Raw genomic sequence first — 5,661 nt, forward strand, 5'->3', positions numbered from 1 at the left:
GATTCTATTGTGGCTAAAAGGGTCAATAGAAAGTGTCCTATTTCCTTGTCCCATAGAATTACTCTTATTGATTTGATAAAGCTTGATATGCTAGATTTTGATGTTATCCTTGATATGGATTGGCTGCATTCTTGCTATGCTTCTATTGGTTGTAGAACTCGTGTAGTCAAGTTCCAGTTTCCAAATGATCTTGTCCTAGAATGGAAAGGGGAAATTATATGACAAAGGGTCAGTTTGTCTCTTGTCTTAAAGCTAGAAAGATGATTTCTATGGGTTGCATATACCATCTAGTTAGGGTGACACTACAACATTTTAGTCCTACGACCACCCCAGTAAACTGTAGCCTAAACTAGCAAAAAGTGTGGCCTTTGATAAAAGGTTACACTTTTGGACTTTAAGCAACGCTTTTCCGGGGGTAGCCGAAAGGAGCGTAACCTTAGAGTTTAGGCAACACTTTTCAAGTTTTGCCTTATCAACTACGCTTAAAAGCGTAGCCTAAAAGGCAAAATGGCCATGCTTTGATGTACCTCATATAACAACATTTCTATCTCATACAACTACACTTTCAAGCTTGGCCTTTGCTTCCTTATTGCCCACAATTTTAAAGTGTTGCCTTTTCTATCTAATGTATGACAACGATTTTAAAGAGTTGCCTTTTTCTATCTAGTGTATGACAACACTTTGAAGTGTAGTCCTTGCCCGCGTGGATACCACAATTTACAGCCCTATGGCTACACTTTTAAGTGTGGTAATACTATTTTGGCTATGAAATATTTTTATGCCACAATTTCTAATTAAAAAACACCAATTTTGTTTTGCAATAAATAATCTCAAGCATTAAATTGGCTAATAAGTAATTCAAACATATAGATTTGTAATAAACTTCAAAAGATAGTATGTCTTGCGTACAACACATACTTATAAAGCAATATTCTAAATATGTGTACACTATAGTTCAAAAAGTACTCTTACAATAGTTCAATATATTCTAGCAATGAATATATTTCACAAAATCAAACATAACGTATTTAAACTTTTACAATAGTTCAAAAACTCTATCATCCACTTCAATGAGATCAAATTGACTTGTGGCGACTCTTCAAATTTGATCACCTCCATTTCCCTACACATTTAAAATGTACAACAAAATTAGATTGTTGCAGTTATAGAAGAGGCAAGAAGTTCCACATTAATTCCAGATTGCAGCAGTTTCATATTGCAGACTGCAGATTTTGAGTTTACTTTGCAGATTCTGAGGCAAATTAAAACCAAATTGCAGATTGCAGATTACAGTTCCAGTTTCAGTTCCAGATTACTTTCAGATTACATATTACAATTCCAGCTCCAAATTAATTCGAAATTACAGATTATAGTTCCAGTTTGCAGATTGTAGAATACAGTTCCATTTTGTAGATTTATTGAGTTCCAGATTGAAGATTACCTTTGTCTGAATGATCATGGATAAGAACAACCAGTCGGTTTCATCCAAATATTATCAGCTCGAATGAGCCTAGAACTCTAGATGTTTTGAAGGAACTTCTAACTCCCCATACACATTTTAAGTTTAGATGTTTACTAAACCTTTTTGGTTGAAGTAATCTCTCTGATGTAACTAACTTAGTAGATATTTTGGATTTTTACAGACCAAAGAGAGAATCTATTGTGATGACCATGACAATGAGCAGCAAAATATTATGAATTGAGTGACATTCTATAGCCTCACAAGCATCAAATTCTGAAAGAAATGTTACATGAGGTCGAAGGATACGATCCATTTTCAGCACTCATGTCCATTACATTACGTATTTCTTTCTCGTTTACATCCATCAGTCTCCAGTAATGGTGAACTTGATCTTGCCAATAGATTGTATCCGCTAAGAACTTTTCTCGATCAATACCTGCAGCAAACAAATTATAACATGTTTAAGCAAGCATTCTTTCCCCAAAAGAAAGTAAAAAATAATTACTCATATACGTTTACCAATGTTAAAAGAAAATGGCTTCAAAGTTTATCTGGAGCTCAGTTGTATTCTTCCTAACTACATCTAGTTGATCTATTACTCTCATCAGAAGTATATGATCATGACTAAGATTCTTGTAAAAATTTTACCCATTATACTATAGTTTTATGGTACCATAGACATTAGAGGAAACACTCATAGTATGAAAAATAAAGGTGTTACTACAATCATAATTACTGCTACTTATACTAAATGAAGAAAGGGTGTTTTTCTCGCTCGTGATTACCAATCTGAAGGGATATTTTAGAAGACTTATTTGACGGAATATAAAACTTTACATTGTATTAAATTTTCATTCATTTTAAGATTGTTGCCAAAACTAAACAACTGGGCAACAGAATAATCAATTAATTGAATAGAACACCAAGGAATAGAATTCACAAACCTAGCCGACTAGGACTTTGTGAATACTCTGAAAGGCGTTGTGGCCGAGGCGGTAGTTTCTTTGTATTAGATGATGTGTCACTTAGGGTAATACAGTTCCTCAGAGGTGTTTTCCATGATGGTTTAAAATCATCCTGAGAATCACAGATGTTTACAAGTTTCTCCTCTGCATTATGCTTGAGACATGAATTATTTTCTTGCTTAATCCAAATTGTTGTTTGAACTTACCGTGCAATGAGCTTCCAGCACATTCCAGAAGTTAGATGTACTAATTTGTCCCATATCTGTGGAAAATCCTTATCCTTTCTATAAGCTGGTGGAGCCGAATAGACAAAGTTTCCATATGATCTTAATAGGCGGTTCACTTCCTTGAGTAGAATACCATCTGCACCAACACCCAGGAAATTAGCAAATGAACACATGGACCTTTTTATCCAAATCGAATATTTACCACGCGTACATGACACATAGAGCTACAAAAGAATTCTCATGCTATATTACTTGGACTCATTAAAAATACCACCATGTGTGTATTGGATCCTCTGAAAGCTATGCATTACCTGAGGACCCGACATGGTGCAACAATAATTTTGGATGGTCCGAGTAACATAGTTCTCATGTAGACTATGCAGTTGTCAAGAATGGTAGCATAACAACATCATGCAGAAATGCAAACTATGTTCTGTTTGGATTTGGATGGAGTTTGTAAACAAACATCATCAAGTAGAAAACAGAAGGCAAATATCAGAAATGAAAGTTGCAATTTTCATTTTAAAAGAGAGTTGTTGGTATTTTTGAAACATTTAATCAATGAAATTTTGTTTTTATATTTTGTGGGTCTTGGCACGTAAAATGAGACAATCTTCTAGGAATATACTCCTATTAATTTCTGTTTTACCATTACTATTACACTTGGCACTGTATCTCCTAACATCAGTACAAGCACCGGGTAAATCTACCCACTAATGCTTAGGCAGAGGGAAGTCATCATAAATTTCAGATCGATTTCTTTTCATATGTTCTTGACAGAAGAAAATGAATTCTCAAAAAGCTGCAAGTTCAAGACCGACAGGTGGGAACGGGAAAGACCAAATAGATCATGCATACCTCTCAATATACTCAAGATGCCCCATGCTTGAAATGAGTTCCACCGCCTGGAAACCACCAAAGTTGATCCTTCTTATGCACCCAATTGTGTCCACCCTTTACCTCTGCAAGACGTGTATGGTTCACATTGCTCTGCCACACATAGTCTCTACTAATTGGCCATCCTTATAGTTGGATGTGGCACCAAACAAAACAAACGCCTATCAGGTGGAGGACAATGCCTCTCCAACTCTTCTTTCCTTGAAAGATCAAGTTTTGGTATAAGATCTTTAATATAAGATAAGTCATGACATGGGATACACTCATTAAGTTTCAAAGGACAGACATTTACTCATGTTTCAGGAATATTCAATGGTATCACCCGATACGAAAGAGACACCTTGTTTTTAAACTTCAAAGCACCTGCATGCATAATATGGATCAGAACCAAAATTATATGAAACTCAATAAAATATGGAGGAGAAATATACAGAAGAGTCAAGAATGAGCTCAAATTTGAACTTAGACCTGACCCCACCCCAACATACATCCTTGTGTGAAAAATGACAGAAAGAAAAAGAACAAATTACTTAAGGAAAACAGAATGTAGTGATCAAGAGGAACAAAATTCGACAGTTGTATAGTTTGCCTCCAGTTTCTTCAGGTAATTGAAGTTTGTACGTCATGATAAAGAGAAATTGACAGCAAAAAACATAACAAAATGGAGAAATCCTTGTCAACAAGGCTGTTTAGGTTATCTGAGAATAGACATCACATGATATGAAGGGTCTGCTATTACCGCGACATGTGAAAAAGTTACCCACGTCACAGATTTCTATCATGTGGCACGCTGAACTAGAAACATTAACTGAGATGACAAGCAGCTCAATCTCTCAGGAAATTACCATTTTAACATAAAAATCAAAGTCCTAAATCACATTCAGCATCAAAAAGCAGAGACAGTAAGGAAAGGGGTAAATGAGTATGTAAGACAATACGATTATGAAATGAGTAGTATGAGAACTTTGGTTATCTAACAACCATTAATTACCTACACATCCTTGTAAAACTTCCAATCGCTAAATATGTAATGAAGGATAAGCCAAGCAACAGAAACATTGGTGAAACTCGCAATGCCCTCATTTTCCTGTTCAAGTCAAGGGATCGTGTTGTCATGATAACATAACCCACTGCAATAACTTGAACGTTGAAATGGTTGCAATACGACACCCATAAGACTAGTAAACATATAATGTACATGTGATGATATAATAAGCAACTCAAGAAGTCAGATACCCATATAACATAAATGATACACATTGATTATCAATTAGCTACATAATAACCTGCATAAGTAACATCTGCAACAAGTGCATGCTTAATATAATTTAAATCACCAAGATGCCTGAAAAAAATGAAATCTGTAGATAGTATTCACAACAGTTCCATGTAAAATTACAATTTCATATGTATATTTTTTGAATCTTCCATGACATCATCTGGTCTTCTCAATATTGATATGAAGTTAACATCTCAAATTGGTTACAATATGAGTTTATTAGTTCCTAACGCAATTGTCATTGTTCACAATTGAAAAGGAATAAATGATATAGTCAGTGTTACATTGTTGTCAATTCACTGTTGAAATTCAAAGAGGAAGTAGCCTAATAAAGTAAAAAGATGTATAAGTATCATGTCAGATTCATCTAATGATATTCAAAAGGAAATTATCCCGTTCAACTAAAAAGATGTTTGCTTATACTCATTTCAATTTATACAGAACCTAGATCTATAGTTCTTCACCATCCCCCCAACCCCTCCTTCCCCTCCAAGTAAAAAAAGACACTTCCCCACTTTTTTCTCCTGTGACTGAAATCTCCTTCAAGGTTAGAGGAGAAGGATGCTTTCAACTAGATCTGCCATGTCTTCACAGTGTGCTTCAACTACACAAAAGAAATTTCTAGCACAAAAAAGCTTAATAAAATCAGTAACCATTTACAGCTTTCAGTTACACATCAAATAGTTAAAAGAGAAGGGTGGTTCGTAGATCAGTATGAGTATGAACTTCAGCGTGAAGTGGTCGGGTTCACTCCTTCTAGAGGAAAAAGTTGAAAAACACTCAGATGTACTGGATTGGCATCTTTCTCATGTTTTATCATATGTAGTTACT

At 35.0% G+C, this 5,661-nt stretch overlaps 1 pseudogene; it reads right to left on the reverse strand.

Moving 5' to 3' along the window:
* Positions 1-1,149: 1,149 nt before the first annotated feature.
* The window catches only part of LOC125877405 (probable methyltransferase PMT6), a 9,625-nt pseudogene continuing 5,113 nt past the window's right edge, over positions 1,150-5,661 (reverse strand).

The sequence above is a fragment of the Solanum stenotomum genome, chromosome 9, assembly GCF_019186545.1.
Source record: "Solanum stenotomum isolate F172 chromosome 9, ASM1918654v1, whole genome shotgun sequence".
Taxonomy (NCBI): Eukaryota; Viridiplantae; Streptophyta; class Magnoliopsida; order Solanales; family Solanaceae; genus Solanum; species Solanum stenotomum.